This window comes from Rhipicephalus sanguineus, chromosome 1, assembly GCF_013339695.2.
Source record: "Rhipicephalus sanguineus isolate Rsan-2018 chromosome 1, BIME_Rsan_1.4, whole genome shotgun sequence".
Taxonomy (NCBI): Eukaryota; Metazoa; Arthropoda; class Arachnida; order Ixodida; family Ixodidae; genus Rhipicephalus; species Rhipicephalus sanguineus.
Genome location: NC_051176.1, coordinates 200,454,406 through 200,480,717, shown reverse-complemented (window position 1 = coordinate 200,480,717; position 26,312 = coordinate 200,454,406). Strand labels below are relative to the sequence as shown.

Sequence of the window (26,312 nt, the reverse complement as noted above, 5' to 3'; positions counted from 1 at the left end):
TGCAAATCGCCTTTGCACGAATCCCGAAGACCTGAACGCCGATGTAAAGATGGTTCGGGAGGACCTTTCGACGTGCGGTTACCCGCCAGCGTTTGTTAATGCGGTGGAACATCGCATGTCTGCTCCCTCACAGCCTGCCAGTATCCGACAGAGAAAACGCGCAGCTGTTCCTTATGTGCCCGGAATAAGTGAGACTTTGTCACGCGTTCTGCGTAGCTACGACGTCGAAGTAGCCCACGTGCCTGTACGCAAGTTACGGCACACACTTGTTGGTGGGAAGGACAAACTTCCGAAGGAAGCCTTTCCTGGTGTTGTGTATAAAATCCCTTGTGCGGACTGCGATAGTGTTTATATCGGGGAGACCGGCAATTTCAGACAGCGCCTGCGCCAGCATCAGAACGATGTGAAAAACAAGAAAGTGGCATCTAATGCACTGGCGGAGCATGCGGACACGACTAATCACACTATAGACTGGTTGAATGCGAGCATTATCGGGAAGGAAAGAAACTGGACGTCACGCCTGAATCTTGAGTCCCTCAAGATACAATCTACTGAACAGACGCTGAATCGTAATGTTGGAATCCTTCCCTCGTGCTATGCGCGGTGCTTACGTGACTTACTGAAACCTGTATAGTTAGATGCTTTTGGTGTTCATGGCTTCATTGTGAACAAGGCTTCCGTATGGAAGCCGAAACGTCGTTTCTTTCTTTTTTAAAACATTTATTTGGTCGGTGGTTGCCTTTTATTCTTCATACCATAGGTAGTACGTATTCAGGTAATAGGTGGAAGAAAATATTCCAGGCTCGTTTTGTTCCTCGATATAGTTCAGTTACACAGTTTCTACAGCTAGAATTTCTTGGCGCTAGTAGTAATCGGACTGCTGAGTATGCAGCGTAGATGAATGCTAAAGAAACAGAGATATAAGGCGAGTGCTTACAGATTCTAGAAGCACAATTCTAAGAAAATAAGCTTTAGGCATGCAGTGTACATCTTCGTTGGTGTTCGCACAGAACACTAAACAACTGCTCAGCCGCAAGCACAATCTCTGTATCACATAGACATGTCGATAGAACTTGAGCACTCTGTTGCAAGCAAACACTCACGAAATCAAACTGTGGGGCACGATGTGAACCTGTGCCAATGCTGGATAAATAAAGGTCATATATATATTGCGTACTTGTTATTGTGTTATTTACTTTTTCAATATATTTGGGCTTGGGAGCACAAGTATGTATTCTCCCTGCTACTTTTAGAAGCTCCGGCTTGAAATACTGTCACATGCGCTCCTTTCTTTGTATGTTTTATGTTATTGGCCAATTGCACGTGTAGTTACTGCATTGCACAAACCGTGCCAGAATGTCTGGGAACATTCCAGATTATTCTAGGATCTTCTGTTAGGCTGGAACGTGCAATTGCAAACAGCTCAGTTTATTGTCGAACTAACGCAGCGACCAGTGATAATGCTGGAATGTTCGATGCCGCAGGTATAAATGCCGACGCGCCTTGCCACAGATCAGTTTATCGACGGCCGACGCCTGTTCGCCGCTATCAGTGTGCAGTGTGTATTGTTGTAGTTTGACTTTTCGTTTCCCGGCCACAAGTTCGGCCGAACAAAAAGTTTCATCTTGGACACACCGACTGCTGCTTTTGTCGACGTCACGACCCCGTGACGATACGTAAAATCTTGTAGTGTGGCTGTGGATAAGTCCAAGTTCATGTATGTTTTAAATTACCTCTTCGATTTCCTAGGTTTTTTTTTCGTGACAGTAGTTTACAGACTTTCACTTCATAGTGGTAGGTGCTACAACTGTGACATGTTAATTTAATCAAACAGCAGAAGTAGGTGTGTTCAAACAAATTTGGCACGTTTCTCTGCTATGTAAAAAAGAAAACACTACCATACTCACTGAACACAATCTCACTCATCACGACAACGTAAACGTGCTTGGTGAAGCTGTGCTGGAAGAAGTGCTCGTCACACTTATAATTTGTTTATTAGCTGTAAATAATTTGAAGGAGCCCATTGAACATATGTGCAAAGGCTAATGTAATTGAGCGCAGCCTTGTAAAGCTTTGTCGTATCTTTTTGTAAACTTCTATGATCTAAACACAGTTAATTAAGGCAAAACAGTTTTCAGCGTAGTGTGTAAACTGTCTCATAAGGCACAACTAAATGTTGCATTTACGTTGCGCGGCAGCTGTATTTTCGATGGAGGCGAAAATGTTTGAGGCCTGTGTACTTAGGTTTAGGTGCACGTCAAAGAACCCCAGGTGGTCGAAATTTGCGGAGCCCTCCACTACGGCGTATCGTGATTTTGGGACGTTAAACCCTACATATTATTAGATGTTGGAAAGACTGTTAATTCCCCTCACTGCCGTGATGTTCGTTTTGTAATGCGATTTATAATTAAAAAAAACTGACCCTACGTTTCGAGACCCGTTTGGTCTCTTAGTTTTTTTTAAATTAAGAAGACTAATGATTAAATGTGGCTGGAGAGTGTTTTTATTCTTATAATCTTACCCAGCCAGACAGACTTCTATATATTTACCCTTAAATTTATAATTTACACACCATGATATTATTATGAGTCATACAGTAGTGGGCAACTCTAGATTGATTCTAACTGACTGGAGTTAAACAAACGCAGTTGTAGCCTTGCAGAAGACAAGTCTGCTTGTCGAAACATTTGCTCCAGCGACACCTCTTGTTAACAAATTCTTCGTCTCTTCAAGCTTCCGTCTTTCGCTGAACTTCAGACGCAGATCTAAGCACACGAGCGTCTTTGCATTTCGCCCCCAATGAAATGTGACCACCGTGGCTGGGTATAAACCTGCGTCGTTGAGCTCAGCAGTGCCAGGTAACGTAACTAATGCACGGAGCTAGTGCTCAATTTCAACGCTATTGCGGTGTAGATTGCATGACACAGTAGACAGCTAATACTTGTGGACGATTGTAGGCACACCTCCATGAGATGCCTGGTAAACCATTCACAAATACAGCATTGCAAGCGTGAGGTTCAAGATGACCTGTTGTAGCAGACGTTCACATGTTTCGCCGCACTTGCAGGGTGGACATTCGGGGGTAGTCATCCTGTCGTTGCCCGGCAATCCTGGAAAAACAATGACATCACCAGATATTGATAAGCATTATCAGTGAATATTAAACTTTGGAAAAATAAACGTATAAACACAGTGAACAAAAACAGCGGTTTGTTATACATATATGTAAACGTACCTTATAATGCATGTTGTTTCACTCGGGCTAGCTTCTTTACAGGCGTGTCATGTAACAGGTGCCTTGCTCATTGCACACAGCTGTTTCCTTGTCATACCAGGAGACTATGGTAGAAAAAAAAAACAAAAATATTTCTGATTATAGTGCCGGTTTCTTCATCACAATAAAGTGAATGTGCACTCACAATTATGTGAAGCTTTCGTTGCACTAAATGTGCAGTAAAAATAACCTAAACTGACAACAGGAGAAATGAGACCTCTAAACCTGGCTTCTCAAACGCGACTGCGGCAAAATATAACTCGTATCTTTTTTGCACTGATATGCGGGCTAGTTACGAAGATACATGCGAGACGTTGGTGACGCAGTTGCCTTTCTTTATTGCAGCGGCCTGGTCAATGTGAACCGAACGATAAACTCAGCAACTTGCTCCCACTTGAAGCCACGCCTCAAGTATCGCACGTTTTCTCATCGACAGAGTTTGACACGTTGAAAATTTTAATATTGCAGTGCGTCGCCTCCGTGTGACACCCACACCGTCATTGGTAAAAAGCTGAAGCAGTGGGTTTTTATACTCACCGGTTCGTATATTCACGAGCTTGAAACGAGTGTTCATCCGGTGAACGCTTCAACGGTCCCTTCGTTCTCCCGAAGTCTGCTGAATGCGTTTCGCGAAAGCATTTCAACGAGTCAAAACAAATAGAACGAAAGCGAGTGTCTCGGCCGGCAGTGACTGGAAACTTTTACAGCGAAACGAAAGAGCGCGAGACCCATCCGAATGCACCGTGAACCGTTACGTTGCCTCTGCCGCCGTATATTTGAAATGAACATAATGATGCCGATAGGCTGCTGACAACTACGAGTCTGTTGGAGCAAAAAACTATTACAAAGATTGATGACGTGGTAACTGGCAAGGCAAGGCCACTTCGTATAAACAGCAATTTGTTTATTGAAGTGTAACAGTATGCAAACAACTAAACTTCCTTATTTCAAGAATATTTTAATTTGAAGTTTAGGCCCGACGAGGGCGCCCCTACATAAAAAGTCAAATAGCGCGAATGGCGGCCACTAACGTCGCCATGTTATCCTAACGCAGAGGTTAGTAGATCCACTCCCTGTGTTTGAAGCTGGAACTCGCCGCGGTCGATTTTTTCGCCCTCTGTGGCGATCGCTGGAACTTGCGACTTTCCGGGGCCTGACGCGCCTCGATTGCGTGCTAGGCAGGATACCGCCGGCGCGCTCCCCATAGGTTTTGCTGTCGGCGCTCTACAAAAACACCTCGCGGAAGCCCTCCAGGGCATTTCTGTAAGTACTTTCGAAATAAACTGTGTTCTTTAATGTCAAAATAATCATTTTCGACGAACTGAAAGCACAAGATAGTCTACAGTCGCTGTCTCTTTGCAGAAAACCGAGCACCCGCTTCACGCTGTCACCGCGTTGCAGACCCCTGAACCGGCTTCTTGCGTGAAAGGTAGTCACTCGCTGAGTGCAAACTATGCGAAATATCTCGTTAGAGTAGACTGCCTGTATAACCAAACGGAGCATAACAGAAAGAAGCCCCAAGCCAGCGATCGCACGGGTTCGCGACGACTGACGGTGCCTCCGCATGTATGAGCGTCTGCATGTACGCGTATGTTCGCACTGATGGTTTCACTTTTGCTACGAGCGCATTTTGGCACCGCGCTGTGAACTTTAGGCCGCAAAATATGAGAATTTGTGAGTAAACAAACAACTACTGTTGCGCGGACGCTATTAGAGCAGTTCAAAAATAATTTCCTTACATCTGCGGCTTCGGTGCGCATGACAACTTCGTGATCTGCCATCCCGACGATTCAATGTTTTTTTTTTTTCTTTTTTGGTCTAAATTCGGCTACGTTTCAATGTCCTTTGACAAGTTGTCTCGCACTGCGTATTGATCGGTCTTCTCAGCGGGCAAATGCCGCTGCTTATGTTTCTTTATTCCGCGCATTCGTTTCGTTTGGTGCTCACACAAAACGTGAGCAAATGCGACGCCTTTTTTTTAATGCTCCTTAATTATCGTTCCGTTTGCATTCCAGTGAACTTGCCGCTCTCTGTCATCAACAAATTCATAGACCAAAGCTTCACCACTTCGAGATTGCTGGTGGAAGAAGAACCAGTCTACGAGACTGAGCATGTAGTAGCATGCGACGCCTAGGAAAAGAAAGAAAATACAGTAACGTTTGCGGACTTGTTCTGCAAACGTCGGCTGTGAAGTAGGACCCACATGAACTTGAAATAGCGGTGAATAAAATAGAAGTTATTGCAGCAACCAACAGCCGCAAAACAGGATAGTAATTATTTGGCGAGTACCCCAGCAATTTTGGCAGCAGTGTCGTGTCTAACGCCAACAAGGTGGCATCTTTCTCACGTAAATAAATGAGGCTCCAAGAAAATACATGGGGTTGGCCGGTGGGCCGATCACGGAGGCAATGCAAAATTTATGTAGCTTATGAAGCAATGCATGCCTCATCAAATAGGAAGGTTGCCCGTCGGCGTCCCGCGTCGGCGGCGTCAACACGAGTGATGCAAAAAATAATCGTCACGTGATGGTGTCACCATATGACGTCATCATGACGTCACAGATCGCCAAAATATGTAGCGTCATTATGACGTCACATAATGTGACGTCACATGATGACGTATTCACACGTCATGGTCGCTTTGCATTGCCTCCATGATCGGTCACGGAGGCCGTGCAAAACCGCGTTAGGCGCAGAACGCTTTTGGAGGGGGGCGCGGGAGAATCAGTACATCGACTGACAAGAAGAAGATGGCTTTCGCCTTCTAGTCATCTTTAACGAATGCATAAGGGACCCTGTGCGTTTTTTAATTTAACGTATCTAAACAATGACTTGCGCATCTGCAGCCGATTTTGTGGACGCTGAGCACGGGGCCGACGATCAAGAGGTCGCACTGGAGGGTTCTGAGATGGCATCGCACGTGGTAAAAGGTAGCGCTTTTACCATCCTGTGGCAAATAAGCATCATTTGCCGGCGGGAAGCGCGCGCGAGCCATCGTCTCAGTGCGCGCTGTCTGCTACTCACCGAACATCGCAGGCCCGAAGCAGTAACAAGTCTTCGTCGCGGAAGTGCTTGTTGCACACAAGACTCGTAGCGGATGGCTATTTGCCGGTTCTTAGCTTTACAACCCATGCTTCACGCTGTTTCTTGTCCCGCGGTTACCAGTGCAGGCTGACACTGGGCTCCTTTGCGTAAGCGCGGCACTGCGGCACCGAGCGGTAGAGCCCCATGTTCGTCGCCTTCGGAGGCAGCCACTCTATTACAATGGTTTCAATTGAGTAGAAAATGAGAGAAAACTTCCGAATTTGAACAGACAGTAGCGCATGTGGGACTTGAAACTCGTTTTCAAAGCACGCGGCAGTGCGCCACAAGCAGCCGACGCGGCCGCTGAGACCACGTGATCCTGCCAAGCACGTCACGCCGACGGTGGCGCCGGCGTTTCCAGTGGTGGGCCTCGAGGCCTAGCGCGCGATGTCTCCGCCTGTGGGCGTGGCTTAGCTGCTTCGAATGGGCGGCTTGGCCAGGTGGCGCGGTAGCTGGTCGCTAGTTTGTGGGATATATTTTGTGGGATATATTGAAGGAAGTGGGCATAGGTGACGACTGTGTACAGCTTTTGAGAGAAATATACCGAGAAAATACAGTTTGTATAGAATGGGAAGGAATAAGTAGCAAGGACAGCGTTGAAATTAGCAAGGGACTGAGACAGGGATGCCCTTTGTCCCCGCTGTTATTCATGCTGTACATGGCGAGGATGGAAAAAGCGCTAGAAGGTAGCAACATTGGATTTAATTTGTCACACAAACAGGTCGGAGCGATGGTTGAGCAGAAGCTTCCAGGTCTATTTTATGCTGATGATATTGTCTTATTTGCGGACAGTCAAGATGATATACAGCGACTGGCAGATATATGCGGAAGGGAGTGTGAGGCTCTAGGACTAGGATTTAGTGCAACAAAATGTGGATTGATGATATTCAATGATCACGGAGACCATACGGTCTTAATACAGGGCCAAAAAATACCGAGGGTAAGCGAGTACAAGTACCTCGGAGTATGGGTAAATGAGGGGGATAGATATATGGAGGTACAAGAGAAAGCATCGGTAGCAAAGGGAAAGAGGAATGCTGCAATTATGAAGCACAGAGCTTTATGGGGATACAATAGGTACGAGGTGCTTCGAGGGCTGTGGAAGGGTGTGATGGTTCCGGGGCTTACATTGGGAACTCAGTGGTGTGCATGAAGTCAGAGGTGCAATCAGGAATGGATGTAAATCAAAGGACGGTGGGCCGCCTCGCCTTGGGCGCTCACGGGAAGACGACAAATGAGGCGGTGAAGGGTGATATGGGATGGACAGGCTTTGAAGTGAGGGAAGCGCAGAGCAAAATGAGATTCGAAGAGAGGCTGAGGAAAATGAAGAAGAGTAGATGGGCAGAGAAGGTTTTCAGGTATTTGTATAGGAAAAGCGTTGACACGCAGTGGAGAAAAAGAACTAGGAGGCTCACCAGTAAATATACGGCTGGCAGTGCGGGCGATATGGCAACAAGGAGCATTAAGCGGAAGGTCAGAGAGACGGAGAAGACTTATTGGATGACAGCGATGGAAAGAAGCCGGCTCTGAGTAACTACGAAAAGGAAAAAACGAAATAAGGAGGGAAAGGTTTTATGATAATTCAAGGGGAAGCGCTTTACTGTTTGAAGCAAGGTCGGGCTGCCTGAGAACGCGTAGTTATAAAGTGAGATTCAGTAACGAAGAAGAACTATGTACATGCTGCGGGGGAACTAAGGAAACGATGGAACATGTACTGATTGAATGTGGCGATATTCACCCAGGTATACGTGTGGGCACGAGTCTACATGAAGCCTTGGGTTTTAGGGACAACAATGGAAAGCTGAACACGCCCGCGATAGAAATAAGTAAGAGACGGTTAGAGTATTGGTGGCAGAAAAGTAGAGATAAAGTACAAAAATAAATAATTGGGGGAAAAAAGGTTATTCTGCCTTAAGAGGCAGAGAGATTGACTGTGAATTTATATTTTTTGTTATAATAACATAGATTTAATCAATGTAGATAAGGCATTAGGACAACATGAAACAAGGAAGTTTTTTTTCTTTTTTTTTCTTTTTTTATCCTTCGAGCCTGGTGGCAGACATGTCACCGCCCCGTTATAAAGGGGACGCTCATAGCATCCATCCATCCAGACGACGTGATGTTTGCTTCCTCTTGACAGGTGTCACTGAGAAAATCACTTCGTGTTGCTTGACAAGCTGTGTAATTTTAGCTCTCGCATGGCTTCTTATCTTTCGGCTAGCAACTGTCCTCTGCATTTATGGTCAATGATACAATGCGGCAATCAAAGGAAGCATATTTTTGCTAGCAGTTGAATGATGTTAGGACATCCTTTCATGGTAGGTCGTTATACTTCGCATTTACATTTCTTTGATTACCTTTGGGAAGCGGAAAAGTTTTTCCGCAATCAAAAAGTAATAAAACTGCACTTACGAGCACCGAAGACGTTAGTACCGTTTCATTGTGTCAGGCGCTCATAGATACTAGCGGCATCTCTTGTTTTTAGCAGGAAAAATCAGCAATTTGACTTTCTGAATAGCGACCTTTGCTGCCTAATTCCTAACAAGTTTTAAAGCCAGCCTCATTCATGCTCGTGAATACACTTGCGTATTTACTGTGTCCCTTCAATGATTTCTGTGGTTTCGGGTCACATTTGCCCATTGGTCTTATGCAGTGCCAAGTCAAGTGTGGACAAGTGCATCAGTGCATCATGCACCAGCTGTGGTGCCTGTGAAAACTGCTGATCTCGATGAAGGTAAAGTAATGCGTCGTATGTAATTAGACGTTAGCTAGTTGATGGCATTTTTGTTCTCTCATCCATTATTTCATGCGATGCAACAGCGATATATAACCGTGGTTGTATAAAAGTATTGTTGTTTTCGTTGGCAGCTTATTATTTATGTTGGATTGCTCATTGTTAATGTTACTACAGAGAAGTGAAGTGCATACAGCAGTCGTAATAAGGGATATAATTGTTGTTCATCCTCGTGATAGTATACACAGAATTTGAATACCTTTGCAGGTGACAAACCTTCTGACACAAGAGCCAGGCGCAGTTTTATCGAGCAACTGGCAAGGAGCGCACACCTTGCAGGTTTTCCAGCAGTAGCAGCAGCAACACCGGCCGTGGCGTTGTTTACAATGCCGTAACTGAGCACACGATCTTTCTTTTTGTGTTTTTTATTCTTTTTTTTTGCTTTTCACTCCCATCTAAATATCGCTGCCGCAACCGAGCATTGACCTGCAGCAGCAAATTAATTTTTAATCATGCATTGGCTGCCACCATTCAAATATTCGCCGTGACTGTCATTCACCTGGTATGCAAGAAAATTCGTTTGCGATATTGCGCTGTTGCAATATTGTGCAATATTGTGCAACCAAATTTTAAGCCAAGTTTGCCTGCCACTTTATTTACTTAACGAATGAATCGTGAGTCTCTTGTAAAACTGCTTTCCTTGTACGTGATTCTCATCAAATTGCGACTTGCAGCCGACATTCGAAACAGAGCTTCACTTTTAGAGAAAAACAGGAAGTTTCATGGAGAAGTTCAACAAGGTCAAAGTCATACTCGGTCACATGTGCAATGCCCGCACGTATTTCGTGGAGATCGATGAGTATTTCTGAGGAAATCATGCTAAGCTTTTTCTCATAGCTGTAGTAAGTTTATGGTTAAAACACTATTAGAAAGCTTCATTAGCAACTTCTGAAAACACTTTCATATTTGTAACTTCTGTGACGCTGTCTACACAAAATTCGTCAAGGTGTATAACAGATTGAAAACGTCCGTTTACAGTTTTTGTGTGATGGGCGAAAACACCAGGTGATCTAAGAACACAACGTCGCATGTATCCTCTGCTTTTCTTTTTTTTCGTCAGGATGACATGACAGCAGCCCGCCCATCGCCTGACCGCAGAATTTGGAGGGAGTACTACAACAAGGCGTTCTACTGCGATCAAGTGCAAGGGAATGTGAAACTTTTGGCTGGCACACTTCTAGAGAAAGCCCTTATTTGGTGCTTGACGATGTACTATATTAAGGACCTCACATATCCAACTGTGTATTCTCAATACTTCGTCTTGTGCTGAGTATAATGAACCCAGTTTTTTCCCAGGTGTTTTAACGGCAGGAAGCTGCTGAAGACATTGACAAGATCAAAGGTATTCGTTAAGCACCAGAATATATTTGTCCGAAAAAAACATCGGATGGCACGTTTATCGTTTCCTTCAGCGCTGAGCATTGCTTTTAGTGCTGTTTGTATTTTTTGACATTAAATACTTATTTTTACACGTGAGCAGTACCTGTTTCTCGCATGCTTATGCACGCTAGACACAGCAGGTACTGTTGAACTGTGAAGCTGGTATGGTCCGTCAAGTGATTCTCAAATGATTCCGCTGAACGGTACATTTATGGGGAACGCGGTGCGTCCATGCTTTAACCACCGCTACTAAAAAAAAAGATGCGAATTTTTATACGTATGTCTAAACACACTGCATGCTTATAGTTTCCAAGCTGACTGTTAATGGTCAATCTAGGTACCCATCAAGGGGTAAATGAGCGCAAAAACGCTCCTATGTGATGTAATCGGTTCACGTTAAAAAATCCACGTGGTTAAAATTAGGCAGTATTAGCATACGCTACCCAGAGCTTCGTGTGCACAGTTTCTTGTGTTTGTTGCCACTGCACATCTGTCAAAGACTAGACGCTTGTGTACGCACGTTACTTTCCGAATACAGTATAGCGTACGTGCCCAGCCATCGCAACGTCTGCGCACACAATTCTAAAACTCTGTTAGCCAACAATCAACCACTACACGGCGTGCCACTTGACGTCAAGGGAGTCCGCATTACGGATACCGCAACCTGGCTGCTTTCTTCGTCTTGTGCATGCCACAAACACACAAAAATAGTAATAAAGACGCTGGATAGGATCAATGGTGGATTAGTGAAGAGACCTTCGTCCTGAAGTGGACATAAAATAAGCTAGTAATGATGAAAAACAAAATGCTTGCTTGGACAAATGCTCGAATCGTTTGCCGTGAAATGTATATATCTAATTTAATGCTCTACTATTAGTAACCGCATGCTGTCGAAATCAAATGCAGGCAGTAGAGCTTCCACGAGGTGTTCTAGATTTCGCAATACCATTCACTCTTTTCTCCTAAATCCGCGGTAGGAAATGTCTAAGTCTGGAAAACAATATTTGCATAATTAAATTACCATCCTCTGGAACGTACATATGTGCCAGCGCGAAGTGCGCACGCCTGTGGGTGTACCTCGTAGTAACGTCGCCGCATTGGCTAAAAAAGTTCAGAATTCGTTAAACACCCTCATGTTCGACAAATGGCCACTCTACGTTAACTTTCTTACGATAATATGTCATAATTAAGCAGTTTCAGTTCCTCGCAACGACTGCCACACTGAGGTGCAACCGCTTTGTATGTGCGCAATAAAGAAATCCGTGCAAACTCTGCAACACTAGAACCTATTACTCGATGGTGTCAAATTCATTTCCCATTAATGCACCACTCTACTATGTTCTGGATTTCTGCTGTACGCAACGCCTCTCAGTAATCCGCACATAAAAAATTAAGTGCGTGTATACGTAAAACACTCCAAAAGGCTATCCCATGCACTCTAGCACAACAAACTAACATTCCCCAGTCGCGTGCGCTTGCAAATGCAGCTGTGTGGATGTAGCTCGCAAATGTTTGCGTGTTCAGCCGTATTAATCACGGCGAGATTTGTCAAACATTTATCAAAAGGTGAGACTTGTACACAGTTAGGCACTGCATGCCCATGAAAGTGCCGTTCGCACCAATACTATACTTAGTACATTGCATGGACTCGGGCTTCCAGAAAATGTTTCAGTAAACTTATGTGAAAAATATAGCATCATCCAGTGTCATTTTAGCGCGATCTCAGCTTTAAGACGAGTATGAGGTGATTTAAATAGCGCGGCGGGACCGCTATATCAGCGTGAATCTAGAAGTTCTCAAAAATATAGCCACTGATGGAGACGTAACAGAACGCCACAAATATTTCTGCGATAAGTGCTGCCGCATATAAGATCCAGTCCATGTTAGCATCATATTCCTGCCTGCGCACTGCCAACACCACCTACACTGTTGGCACTGCGCGCCTCAGAACGGCAAACGGCGAGCCGCGTCTCCAGCGTGCAAAGCCCAATTCACGAGTCACGTACGCCGCGCGAGTGGCGTCCAACATAAACGGCATTTCCTCCGGGGCGCAGTCCGGCGAGCGACCGCGTAGCTGCATGCATTCAGCGCCAGCTCCTCGCTTCCATGGTCGACGCAAGTGTCGGCTACATTTTTCATTGAAGCTAAAATAATGTCTACTGGTATAGTGTCATTCATTTGAGGGGAAGCGACGTGCACTATCCAACGTTTAGAGCCAAGAGGAGTTCCTTTACAAGTGAAGTTCATCTGCAGTGCGTGCACGGCACACCGCACCTGCTTGGGCGTGTTCGAATATTGTATATATGGCTGACAATACCACGATTATCAGCGCATGTTAATCTCAGTGTGTAATTATTGCGGGGAGAGGGTCGAGCCAACGACGGTAACAGGTAAAATTTACTGGCATATGAGCGTGAGCGGTTTGTTCTGAAGCACGGTCGACTACGGCTTCGAAATAAACTGAATAGGCTTAGTGACGATATCGGCTACCGGCCTGGTAACCATCGGCGGTGAAGCGGCCAGCGACGTTACTGAGAACACGCTGATTCTCCGTCGGTAATCGGCTACGTCGGTGTGCGGTTGCCGTGGATGGATTCCGAGCACACGTTTCACAGCAAGCAAATCTTGACGTTGAAAACTCGTTCAGTCCACGAAAGGCAACAGGCTGACGGCCAACATGAATAGAACTCGGATATTATGCACGCCAAAATTCTTTAAATGTCACTGAGGCGCCAGTGCCAAATGTATGCGGAACAGTTTTATCTTCTTTACCAAGCACGCAAATTCGCTTGAAGCATGCTCCCAGCAATAACTTGAGTGACGCCGTATATAGTTTCACGAATGTCATTTAAAAAATGTCTCCTTACGTATCAGTGAACGCTACATGCATAATAACGACCTCCACTGCACTAATACGCCAGAGCGTGTAGCGACACATTGGTGCATATAAACCCGTACTTTTATCACTGTGGCCGCGGCGTGACGTGGTGTAGTGGTTAGCGTACGCGCTTGCTGATCGAGTGTTCGCGAGTTGGAATCCGCGTGTGTTCATTGTGAATTTTTCTGTGGTTTACTTCTGATTGTAATATGTGTGTATGGATTATGTATGTCATAAAACATGTGTGTAAGTCTCCAATTACCCCGAATACAGCTTAAAAGGTGACCTAAAATCTAATCTTTTTTTTCGCCGCTTCGTACAACGCCTATAGCTAGGACGCGCCGAAGCTGGGACGCACCGTAGGTAGGACTCCCCGTAGCCAGGACATATGGTCACGTGGAACGAGGAGATGTCTATAGGCGGCCTTCAACTAGCCGGGATTCGAGACGAAAAATCTCCGGCCTATATTGAGTCCCTCCTATGAGATGAGCCGCTGAGAAAGCTATTACGCCGAGGGACGGCTACGGGTGGCACCGCCTACAGGTTGTGCCGGCTAAACAGACAGTCTATAGGCGTTAAATTTTTCGTCTCGTTTCCGGGCTATAGACTGCCACTTTAAGCAGGACTTGATTAAGAGTGTATGATCGACCAGTTAGCCCTTTGAGACGCTATGTACATACACAATTGTGTGCACCACTTGTTTCTGCTATTTGTATCGACTACACTCACAGAGAAGATCGAGTAAAAAGGGCGTGTTTTTGTCCCGCAACAATATTAATTTATTTTGCCTTCCTTGCATTATCGCCGCGCGCCTGGCGCTTTCAGGTCACGAACGGCATGTGCGCTGTCAGCGTGACATAGCATTCTTGGTAGGAAAGTGGCCAGCGCCGAGTTTTCAAGAAAACGCAAGCAAGCCAGATGACGATTATTGTTGTGGGACAAAAAGACGCCCTTTTTATTCGATCTTTTCTGTGAGCGTAAGGGCTAAGAAAGAGCATGATACATTGAACTTAAATTTCAATGAATTGAACCTCCTGCGCAGTGAATTTGTCTTCATTTAACTTCATTTTGCAGCGTACTCTGCATATGATAACTTTGCTGAAGGCACTACCATATTCGACGAGTCGTTCGACGTGCCGCTTCCCGCGGCCCACGTCAAAAGTATATTTTTCTTTGCTCAACATGGACATAACTGAAATCGAATTTGCACTATATTTCTAGCCTGAGATTTCATTCTATTTATGCAGAAACAGAGCATGAATGGCTTCAGAATAAATAGATATTCAATTAAAAAAAATTAGGGATGATTACTATAATACACATAAATTAACGTATTACGTACGACATTATATTTGTTGCAATATATTATGCAGTGCCTTCAAATAACATTGTATCGATCTTAATTAGAACTAACAGACAAAAAAGCCAAGGAAAGTACTTTCCTTGGATTTTCTTGTCTGTTTGTTCTAATTAATGTTGTGTCTAGCAAAGAAAAACGAGCCCTTAATATTGCCCTTCCTTCTTTCATTGTATCGATCTGACGCATTTACAGAGACATTTCTTCCTAGGTGGCGTCTGGAAGGGTTAATGCACGGATAGTACTGCTCTGTGCATTGATTGGCGTCCTCCCCCCCCCCCCCCCCCCCATTTCGACGAAATAAATTTCTGGCTACGTACTTGACTCCGTGGTGGTGCCGCACTCCGCCGCAAGCTGGTGAAATAGAATTGCGCAAATGACGACAAGGACCCAGAAGCGACCAATTCAGACACACGGTGCGCTACTATTTACAACTGATTTATTGACAGGGAAGGATGTGTGTATATATACATGCGATGAATTAAGCAGTGCGCGCTGTGTCAGTGCGCACTAGACACAAGATAATCCATTTCCCTGTGAAATATACCGGGTGTCCCAGCTATATTTAGCCAAGGGTTAAGAAATACAATATTAGAGGCAGGCGAGCGAAATCAGTTGCAAATTGCAGGACAGCGCCACCTTGCGCACTATAGACAATTTTTTGTTTTGTAATTAATTTGTTGATTAGGATGATTTAACTAAATTTCTAAATATTGACTTTAGGCAAGAAATGCGACTTGCAAAGTTCGAGAGCGCCTTCAGAAACCCCCATTGCATTATTTGCGATAAAGAAAGTCTCGCGTATACCATTTTTTCCAAGCTGCAAAGAAAGCCCGCGAAATACAAGAACCACGTGACTAGCGCATTCGCGCGCAGCGAACGTGCTGCTCTCAGCCGTGGTTTGAGCAAACGAAATTAGCTGCGGCCGCGACTCGCCGGCTCCGTTGCAGCGGTAGGCCGAGAAGTTGGCGGTGGTTTCTTGGCCCGCGTCAGCCAGTTGCCGCGCTTGACGGTGCAAGTTGTAGCGAGCGCGTTATAGCGAGTGGTGCAAGTTGTAGCGAGTAAAGGTTATAAAGGTTTATAATCACTGTTGGTTTATAACCGGTTGGCAAAACGTCAAGCTATTTTGACTTCAGCAGTATGCAGTTTCTCTTGTATATAATTTCTTAGAATGTCGCTGTTTTCGTTATTTCTTATTTATTCTTTTTTTGCATTGCAATAAAAAACGGGACGGGCCAATAAATTTTCATCCTTCTTAGATCTTTTGCCGCGAACCGCATTAAAATCGGATAATTCTCGTAACAAAACTACAGCCCAATGAAATAGGCCAGTTTCTAAATGACTCACCCTGTATAAATACAAGGAATGCATGATGATACATTGCCTAACTGCTTCACTGCCATATGGCTTTGATTATTTCTCGAGCATATTTGTCTGAGCTGTGGCCTATGATAGAAACAGCGCACCCTGCGTGGTCTTCTCTGTACGTTTCGTAATTTGCCCACTACTATTTCATCGTGCGTAACCAACTCGCCCAAATTGCCACACCAGCACCTCACTTGTGCCGAAAGCTGCTCAGCAGGCCTTTTGTTTCTGTTACCGTGTCAACACTGTGATACAGAGTTCACATATATAGGTCCAGCGTGCCCTGCATGGTCAGTCGCACGTTCTACTGGCCACACACATTCTGTTTTCTAAAACACATATCGAAATTGCGTTTACTGTCATTATGAAGCGTACCGCATGCATTCCTATTGCGGCATTGCTGCAAAGTGCGTTTAGCGCTAAATGTTGCATTACAGTGAAATAAGTCGTGAATCAGAGGCTTTATATACATGGTCCGTACGATGCAAGTTGAGCCTACTCAGAAGGTCCAAAAAAAAAAAAAGAACATAATAATAATAATAAATAAAGGCGGCGAAAGAAATGTAAGGCGCCGCGCAAGGGTTCTTAGGTGGCCTAGCTTCATGAACATTGCGGCAGAACAGAGTTGATAGTCAGCGCTGTGTTCTGTGCGTTTCCTGTCCCGCTTTTTTTTTTTGCGCTGTTCTGCCACGAGGTGAAATAAGGTGTGTGGCTCAGTCACATACCCCAGCCATTCCTGCAGGGATGGCCAGGGTCTGACTGGCAGGGACATATATATATATATATATATATATATATATATATATATATATATATATATATATATATATACACCCCCGAATTAAATGTCTGGTTACGTCCTTGTCTGCAGTGCAACAAATTTTATTGAAATCGGTATTAAAGTTTACTCCTATAGTACCTTATGTTTTACATGTACTTGAATAGGCTACACCAGAATAGGGAACCCAAGCTCAAGTTTTGGCGCGACGCTCGCGCGACTGAGCTATGCGTTACTGGGGGCAGACGCTGCCCACGAAGGCGGTTTGTCGCCTGATTTGCCAGCGGCGGCAAGGACACGTGCGCGCATGCGCTCCTCATTCGGCCCGGAGCACTGCTAGTCAGCAATAGTTACATTCCCAGACAACACACTACATCCCAGGGACTTCCCAAAAAAGTCCAAACGTCCCACATCCCAACAAGGTGGTTTTTAGGATGTCCTTTAGACATGTGCATAGGGATCATTCCTAAAACATCCCTTGTAGGATCTGATTGGGACTTCAAGTTAGCGGTGAAATAAGCTACCGTGTTGAAAATTGGCGATCCTAAACAATCGGAAACAGCAACTCCGCCGGAGAGCATGGTTGGCGCGCGTGCACAACTGCATATCTACATGCACATGAAAAACAATATATCCGCGTTTTTTGTGAAAGTGTTCGTTTTTTTTTTGTTTCTTTCTAAATGTCGCGCCGTTATGAGGACGAGGGATCGATTGCTGTCTGCGTGAGCAAGTGTTGCACTTGGTAAAGGCGGTACAGCGGTACGGCGCACGTACTCGCGAGTCGCGCCACGCACGCCGTGCTTTTCGTGAAAGATCAGAGAACGGCGGACCGCACGAGCGGTGGTGTGGTAGTGTCGTATTTATAAAAACACCGACATATGGACATATTAACTTTAGAAGAATTGAATGAAATATTGTTATTTTATTGTTTTCTTTCTTAGGTTTAATACGCAATTGCTCTTTAATTGCGCTTACTGCGAGCCAACACCTGCTCAAATAGTGGACGATTTGCTGCGAGCACTGCGCAGACATTGCCATCGCCATCATGGCGCCCGGCGTGTTTGGAGTTCGGATAGATCAGACTCTTCGTTGGCCTCGTTTTTAGGTGTTTGATCCGTGACGTTTGGTCGAAAAATCACAAGCGCGCATGCCGTAGGTGTTTGCCTGGTTGCAAGATCTTGCCGATTTCAACGTTTTTCCACCTCTTCGGTAAGTACTTGACATGCCTGGATTACTGCAATCAGCACGTTCTTAGCACTTTCTTCTTTGGCTCCCCACCGCGCGCAGGTTGGCGTACGCTGAACTGGACCCTCGCAGCAAGAATGGCACGTGGGAGTAAGTTTTATTTGTGACGCGATTTGGTTTATCTTCCGCAGAGACTGTTAAGCTCACAATGCTGATATGTTGTTGTTGTCGGCCACGTGTGTAGATTGACACCGCGATCGTGGAACACATGGCTGATCTGCCTCGAATAACTGCAAGCCGGCGCGTGCGTAGTGCCGTGGAGAACGATCAGAAGTCCTGGACGACAAAGAAAAAAACTTCAAAGGTTTGTTGTACATGTTTTCCACGGCAACTGACATAAACGTAAAAAAAATTGGAATGGTCAAATGCATGTGTCAAGTTTAACCATTTGTAGTGGGCTGTGGACATGAATTAAGCATTGCTGCACACAAGACTGGCTTGCGCTCAGTTTATGCCCAGTACCAAATTTTTTGCTCTCATTATGACACCATTTGTAAGAAAAGCCAGAACTTATGTTCAAAACAGCGCATATTCTTGCTATTCTTTTATTCAGTTGCACGTGTGAGTCCTGCTGCTGGCCATCAGTTAGCTGGTTATCAGAAGAAAAGGGCACAGCCCAGTTTTGTACTGGTATATACCGTATCGTTTGTGATTATGATCATGATTTTTGTCTTACTGAAACAAGAAACTGAAAAATGTATGTTGGTGTTTCTGCTACATCTCTATGAAGCAGCAGAACCTGTTGCTCAGTCACTTGGTACATATTAGCAACTGGCACCTTGTCTGGCTTCCCGATACCTCCGCCTTTTTTCAGTGCATGTTGTTTTCATCCTTTACCAGCAGTCAAGTAGTTTCACACAACCGAAATGACCAACTAGCCCACTCTGTTTGTCAAGTAGGTTTTACTTCCAAACAAATGTAGCACATTTGTGATATGCACTGTTGCTCAATGATATTCTTTTTGCATGTGCTAGCTGTGTACACATATTACATGATCTTTTTTCTTTTTTTTTAGCTGCTTCTAGTAGTGGTGCCCTTGGTGTGCACCTTTACCCCAAATGTCTGCACCTTTGCCTACCGGTAATGACATAGAATGTGCTCAGCTTCCTGGACATAGGCATGCAGGTTACGAGACGGAAAACGTGCAGCTTAGATTTCATGCTTGTAAATGCGAAAGTCGTAACCGACATAATTAGAGTAAGCTAAAAGGAGAAATTTCTGCTTATGAGCAAGTAATTATGAAGCAGGTTTTACTCCTCTTAAACTAGCAGACATGCGACAACACAGTTGTGCTTTGTTTTGTGCGCCACTTTCATGCATATTTGTGCTTGCAGTGGATGTGCATATACATGAAGGATTTGTTTTTGTTTTCCTCAGCTGCCTCTGCGAACCCCGCTCCTGGACAACAGCTGGGAGGCTCTGTGTTTAAACGCGTGCACCTTGGACGTCATGCTCGTAAATACCAATTCCTTTGTCATTCCTGGCATGAATTTCGTTGGTAAAGCAATAAGTAAAATTGTGCATTGTTGTTTACAAGCACTTCAGTATGAACCAGGCTTAAAGGAGAAGGGACCGACAACTGGCCAGAACTTGTGATTAGATCCTGTCAGAAATGAAAAGACCGCGCTATATACTGACATATTCCAGCATCCTTTTCGCGCTGTGAGTAGGATTTATATTGTTACGAAGTGTCACTGCCAGGGGGAATCGAGAGCAGCTGGAGAAGAGGAAGACGACGACGACGCTGCTCCTCCGATCACCACGGTCTTTTGTGCCTCGGTGTTCATTAAATACCCCTTAAACATCTCTTGTGCACGTAACAGATTGGTGGAAGGTGCGGGGTACGACGAACCCCACGACGGAAGCACTACTACCTGGACTTCGCCGCAGCCGCCGTCTTGCCGGTCTCCCACCATCGCCGATCGAGATGTCTCACGACCAGAGCGCTGGTGCTTCGAGGGCGACAGCGATAGGTTCCTTGCCTTACTATCGAGTTCCGCCGAACTTTGGCGGGACCTCTGGAGAAGACGTGGACGAGTGGCTGAAGAAATACAAGAGGGTGAGCAGAAGCAACGGCTGGGATTCGTCAGAGCAGCTCAGTCATGTTGTATTTTCACTGACTAACACAGCTCTCATGTGGTACGAGAACCACGAAGACATGTTCACATCTTGGGATCGTTTTGTTGAGGAAGTACAGAAGTGTTTCGGTGATTCCAACGCGAAGAAGAAGCGGGCGGAGCAGACATTGGCTCAGAGGGCACAGCTTCCAGGTGAGACGTGTACCACGTACATTGAAGAAATTTTGAAGCTGTGTAACATAGTGGATGCCAGGATGACTGAAGAAGATAAGGTTGGACACGTTCTGAAGGGGATAGCGGAAGATGTGTACAATTTCCTGATCGGAAAAGAGAGCCTGACCTCCGTGTCCGACGTGATGCAGCATTGTCGGACATTTGAAACGCTAAAGATGCGACGGATAGCGCCAAAATTTGGCCGTCTCTCCAACGTCCCGACGGTGGCTAGTGTCGACACAATGACGCCCAATGACCTGGCATCGACAATACGGCAGATTGTGAGAGAAGAGCTGTTTCGGTGTCAGCGAATCTCTCATGACCCCAGCGACTTCCAGGACAGCTATGCAAGAGACGCAGAACGCGCACGAACCCCGGCTACTCTGGCTCCATGGCAACCATCAGTTAATTCGGCAGATTCCGACGAATACAGAGGCACACGGCGATCTGGGTTCTCGTATCGGCCACCCTCGAATGACGAACGACGTTTGCGCTCACCTCGTTTCCCTCAGCGAATTTCGGCTGGCTACGGTGCCCGTGAAGAGCGATATTCCCATCCTACGCCTTCTCATAGGGCTGGCTACTCTGAGCAGCCACGTGTGTCCCGACCTCTTCCGGTGTGCTACCGATGTGGTGTTCCGGGTCACATCTCACGTTTCTGCAACTACCGCCCTTCATACCAGCGAGAGCCCTTGCCCATGGACACCCAGCCTTTTGACCACACGTTCTCTACGCCACGGCCACCACGCACATCTGCCAGTTTACGCTACCCGTCGCCGGCCTCTGATCGAAGCTTGACTCCACCGCCAGCTCCACGTGCTCCACGATCCCCATCGCCGCGGCGTCGTACGCAATCACCGCCGCCGGAAAACTAGCAGGTGCGGCCAATGGGGGTGAGGCCGCAGGATACCAGGCACTATCGACAGACATACCTCCGTCATTGTTTATGCTCAAGAACAAAGTTCACGTACTTGTTGATGGTGTCCCTACCATGGCACTTGTGGATACGGGTGCGACTATTTGTGTAATGAGTGCTAATTTCAAGAACCTTCTTGGGCCTAAGGTGATGTTTTGTTTGAGTCGTGGAGTGACATTACGTGGTGTGAGTGGTGACGCGTTGTGTCCTGTGGGAGTTTGTACTGTGGATGTGTCCTTGTGCGGCAAAGTGTTTCCCACAGAATTTGCTGTTATTACGCGATCCACGCATGACGTTATTTTGGGAATCGATTTCTTGCGGGAGTGTGGGGCAACCGTTGACTGCAGAAGTGGGCACCTTTCCGTGCACGGTAGTTTTCCAGCTGCGCTGTTGGAGAATTCACCGCGTGATGATTGCAGCTTTTTTGTCTCCGAGGACACGGTCGTTCCTGCATTCTCTGCCATGCGTGTTCCAGTGACTTGTTCTAGTAACGACCTCGCCACGTTCGACGCCACACTCGAACCGATTCCTTGGGCCTGTGTGAAGAAGAACATTTTAGTCCCCCATTGCGTGGTGTCTGTAGTTAACGGACGCACAAGTGTGTGGGCAATCAACAATTCAATGGAGCCTGCAGTGTTGCCTGGTGGCATGAAACTTGCTGCATTCAACCCCGAATCATCTACGACGCTGGTGGCTCTTCTCGATGCCGCAGGCGAGAATGGACATGTAGCTTCTCAACGGTCAGATGATTTAAAACTGCTACAAATGATCAGCAAGTCACTTAGCCAAAGCGAACGTCACACCCTCCTTGACGTTCTCTCCAAGCACTCTAAAGTGTTCGACTTCTCAAAACGCAGCCAAATGCCCTCAATTCCATCGTCTCGAATACGTCATCGAATCAACACCGCGTCCGCGCATCCCATACGGCAGAAGCCTTACAGAGTGGCACCATCAGAGCGCGAGATTATCAACGAGCAAGTGCAAGAGATGCTAACGAAGGGAGTAATTCAAGAATCGGCGAGTCCCTGGGCCGCACCAGTCATTCTTGTGAAGAAGAAAGATGGTACGTGGAGATTCTGCGTAGACTATCGCCGACTGAATTCCGTTACCAAAAAAGATGTCTATCCGCTGCCGCGTATTGATGACGCCATAGACTGTTTACATTCTGCTTCCTATTTTTCCTCTGTTGATTTAAGGTCCGGTTATTGGCAAATTCCAATGCACGCAGCTGACAAGGAAAAAACGGCATTCGTTACCCCAGACGGGCTGTACGAATTCAACGTGATGCCGTTCGGATTGTGTAATGCGCCGGCGACATTCGAAAGATTCATGGACACTATTCTGCGGGGCTTGAAATGGCAGATTTGTATGTGCTACCTTGATGATGTAGTAATTTTTGGACGCACATTTCAGGAGCATAATACTCGTCTGGATATTGTGCTCGACTGTATTGAAAAGGCTGGGCTTGTGTTGAATTCAAAGAAGTGCCATTTTGCTGAGCGTCAAACTTTAGTGTTAGGACATCTCGTCGATAAAAATGGCATTAGACCTGACCCACAGAAGACCGAAGCCGTTGCATCATTCGAACCTCCTAAATCTCTGAAACAGCTTCGTAGCTTCATCGGGCTCTGCTCATATTTTCGGCGGTTCATACCCGGCTTCTCGGATATCTGTCACCCCCTCACGAATCTTCTACGCAAGAACACTCCGTTTCAGTGGACCCCTGACTGTGATACCGCTTTTCGCCAGCTGAAGTTTCTGTTAACTTCACAACCAATCCTTCGGCACTTCGACCCTTCGTCTCCAACAGAGATTCACACAGACGCAAGTGGCGTCGGCATCGGCGCCGTTCTTATTCAGCGCTCTGGCAACAAAGAACATGTCGTAGCGTATGCAAGCCGTTCCTTAAGCAAGCCTGAACGCAACTACACTGTAACCGAGCAGGAATGCCTCGCAGTCGTATTTGCCGTGCAGCGGTTTCGCTCGTACATTTACGGTCGCCCGTTTATCATCGTAACAGATCACCATTCTCTATGCTGGTTGGTCAACCTTCGCGACCCATCCGGACGCCTCGCTCGATGGGCCCTTCGTCTACAAGAATACGAATTCACTGTTTCGTACAAAAGTGGCCGTCGACACGCTGATGCGGATTGCCTTTCTAGGATGCCACTACCGACGACAGATTGTGAAGCCGACAACTTTGACCATCTTTTAGCTTCTCTGTCAGCTGACTTTCCGGATGCTTCGACTTTCGCCGCTGAGCAGCGCAAAGACCCCAGCTTGAAAGCTCTTTTTCCTCCAACGCAAGGCTCCATAAGCGAAGGCCGATTTTGCACCCGAGATGGCCTTCTTTACAAGAGGAACTTATCAACGACGGGCGCTCGCTTTCTACTGGTGGTTCCCGAGTCTCTTCAGACATCTGTTCTGCGTATTACGCACGATGACCCGACGTCTGGTCACTTAGGGACCACGCGAACACTAAGCCGCACCAAAGACCGATTCTACTGGCCTCAAATGCGCAAAACAGTTGACACCTATGTGGCTAGTTGTACCCAATGTCAGAGCCACAAGCGACCTACCTCAGCTCCAGTCGGTTACCTCCAGCCAGTAGATCCACCCAGCACTCCGTTCGAAAAGGTCGGCATAGACTTGATCGGACCGTTTCCGCGTTCTTCGAGAGGCAACAGGTGGATAATTGTGTGTGCCGACTACATGACACGGTACTGCGAGACGGCAGCCTTATCCTCCGCCACGGCAGCCCAGGTTTCTGACTTTATACTCCACTCCATCATACTTCGACATGGGCCTCCTCGAGTGATAATAAGTGACCGTGGTCGCCAGTTTACTGCCGATGTTGTGGAAGAATTACTCCGTTCGTGTGCCTCCAAGTTCCGTCACTCAACACCTTATCATCCGCAAACTAATGGCCTCGTCGAGCGCACAAACCGAACATTGATAAACATGTTATCAATGTACGTCGCTTCGGACCACAAAAACTGGGATGAAGTATTACCGTTCGTGACATACGCTTTCAACACTGCGAAGCACGAAACCACAGGCTATAGCCCTTTCTTCCTCCTGCACGCACGTTCACCGCGTCATTCGCTGAACACTGTCTTTCCTTTTGTTATCCAAGACGATTTGTCAATCGCCGAGACATTGTGTCGTGCAAAAGAGGCTCGTCGACTTGCACGCCTACGTACATTGGCCGCGCAAGACTGCTCTAAAACACGCTATGACAGCCAACACCGACATGTCACCTATGTTCCCGGTGATCGTGTTTGGCTGTGGACTCCAGTACGCCGACGCGGCTTGAGCCAAAAACTTCTCGCAGACTACACCGGCCCGTTCGTTATTCTCGATCGTCTAAGCGATGTCAATTACGAGATAGCGCGTCTTACTGCAAGTGGCCGCCGTTCACGCAAGACTGAGGTGACGCTCTAAATTGTGTTTAAAAGTAACAAAAAAAAAAGGCATGTTGTGCAACCTATCGCAAGAGCCTTGAAGCTAGATTGCGGAGTTGATCACTTTGCTGTACAAAGTCACGTAGTCTGATAGCGTCATGTGTGCAATTATTGGTCCTAAAAATATTAGTATGTATATTACTATCCATCCCCGCTCTATTCTGTGCTGCTTATGAGGTAAAAGAAGTTGCATGGTGACAAGTAACGGCGCTGCCTTCGCGGTAGCCAGTGGACCATGTCGAGCCGCAGCGCATGCGCGCGAGTACACACACACGCAGTAAACCGCCGCGCTCGAACACGAACCGCTGTCACGCTCACTGTTTGCATCATGTCTTGTCACGTGTGTATACGACTTCATATCCGTCGCAGATAGAAAAATTCGAATTACAAATGTTTCACGGTATTTTCCACATCACCATTCCTTGATTATACACTCTGACTGCTAAGCTTTCTGTCGCGTTAAAGAAAATAGGTACCATAAAAGTTGGTTGTCGGTCCCTTTAACCTCTTAACACACACACAGGACAAAATAGGCATGCTATATCCCCGTTGTGCACCATATTTGAGCGTTTGTGTGTGCAGTATGGACATGTACATTAAGGCTTTGTTTTTGTTCTCAGCTGCCTCTGCGAGCCCTGCTGTTGGACACCAGCTGGAATGCTCTGCGTTTGAAAGCGTGCACCCCAGATGTCATGCTCATAAATACATAGTTCTCGTGATTCTAGTGTTGACAAAGCAATAAGTAAAATCAGGCACTTGTGCATCTGGAATGAGGTTTAACCCTGTCTCAGGAGACATACGACAATATAGTCATGCTATGTTCCTGTTGTTCACCATTTTCATGCATGTTGTGTGCAGTACGTATACATACATGCAGGCTTTGTTTTTGTTGTCCTCAGCTGCCTCTGCAAGCCCTTTTGCTGGACGCCATGGAAGGCCCTCCACTCGAAAGTGTGCACCTTAGACTACATGCTCATCAATACCAAGTTCTCTGTCCTTCTCGGCATGATTGTAGTGCCATATAATAGTGAGGCAATAAATCATTTTTGCTGGTCACTTGATGTTCCATGCATGTTGCTTGGTTTCTGAACACATGACTTGGTTTTTGTGAAAAAAAAAGTGGGTTGGTTGGACGAGGAATATGCTTTCCTGGAGAGGCAACTGGCTCTCTCAGGTAGGGGGTGGTCGAGCGCGATGAAGCAAGTTAACATGTTATGGAAGCAGATGTCCCACCCTTTTGAAATAATCCTGCAGTAAAAAGTGGCCACATGTCCCAATTGGCCTCGAGATCTTGGAGTGGCGCCCTCTCGCGTGTGACGTCAGAGCGGGGGCTCCGCTCTCAACCACTCTGCGGCAGCCGCTGCTCCTGTATGCGGATCGTCTGCTTCAGGCGGGAACTTTGCTGAACGAACAGCCTCGCGACGGTCAACTAACGCCTGCAACGAATGTTTTCGAGTGTAATCTTGAACTTGTTTTAGTTGCGGCCC

General features: G+C 46.3%; 1 long non-coding RNA gene across 2 annotated transcripts; it reads left to right on the top strand.

Moving 5' to 3' along the window:
- The first annotated feature begins 17,817 nt into the window (after positions 1 to 17,817).
- On the top strand, positions 17,818 to 25,852 carry LOC125757014 (uncharacterized). 2 transcript variants are annotated; one of them, XR_007415000.1, is made up of 5 exons: positions 17,818 to 18,118; positions 18,197 to 18,244; positions 18,339 to 18,458; positions 19,532 to 19,609; positions 25,725 to 25,852. It is a non-coding gene; the product is annotated as an uncharacterized LOC125757014 (long non-coding RNA). The 2 variants fall into 2 exon arrangements; XR_007415001.1 differs by having other exon boundaries at positions 18,165 to 18,244.
- Positions 25,853 to 26,312: the final 460 nt, after the last annotated feature.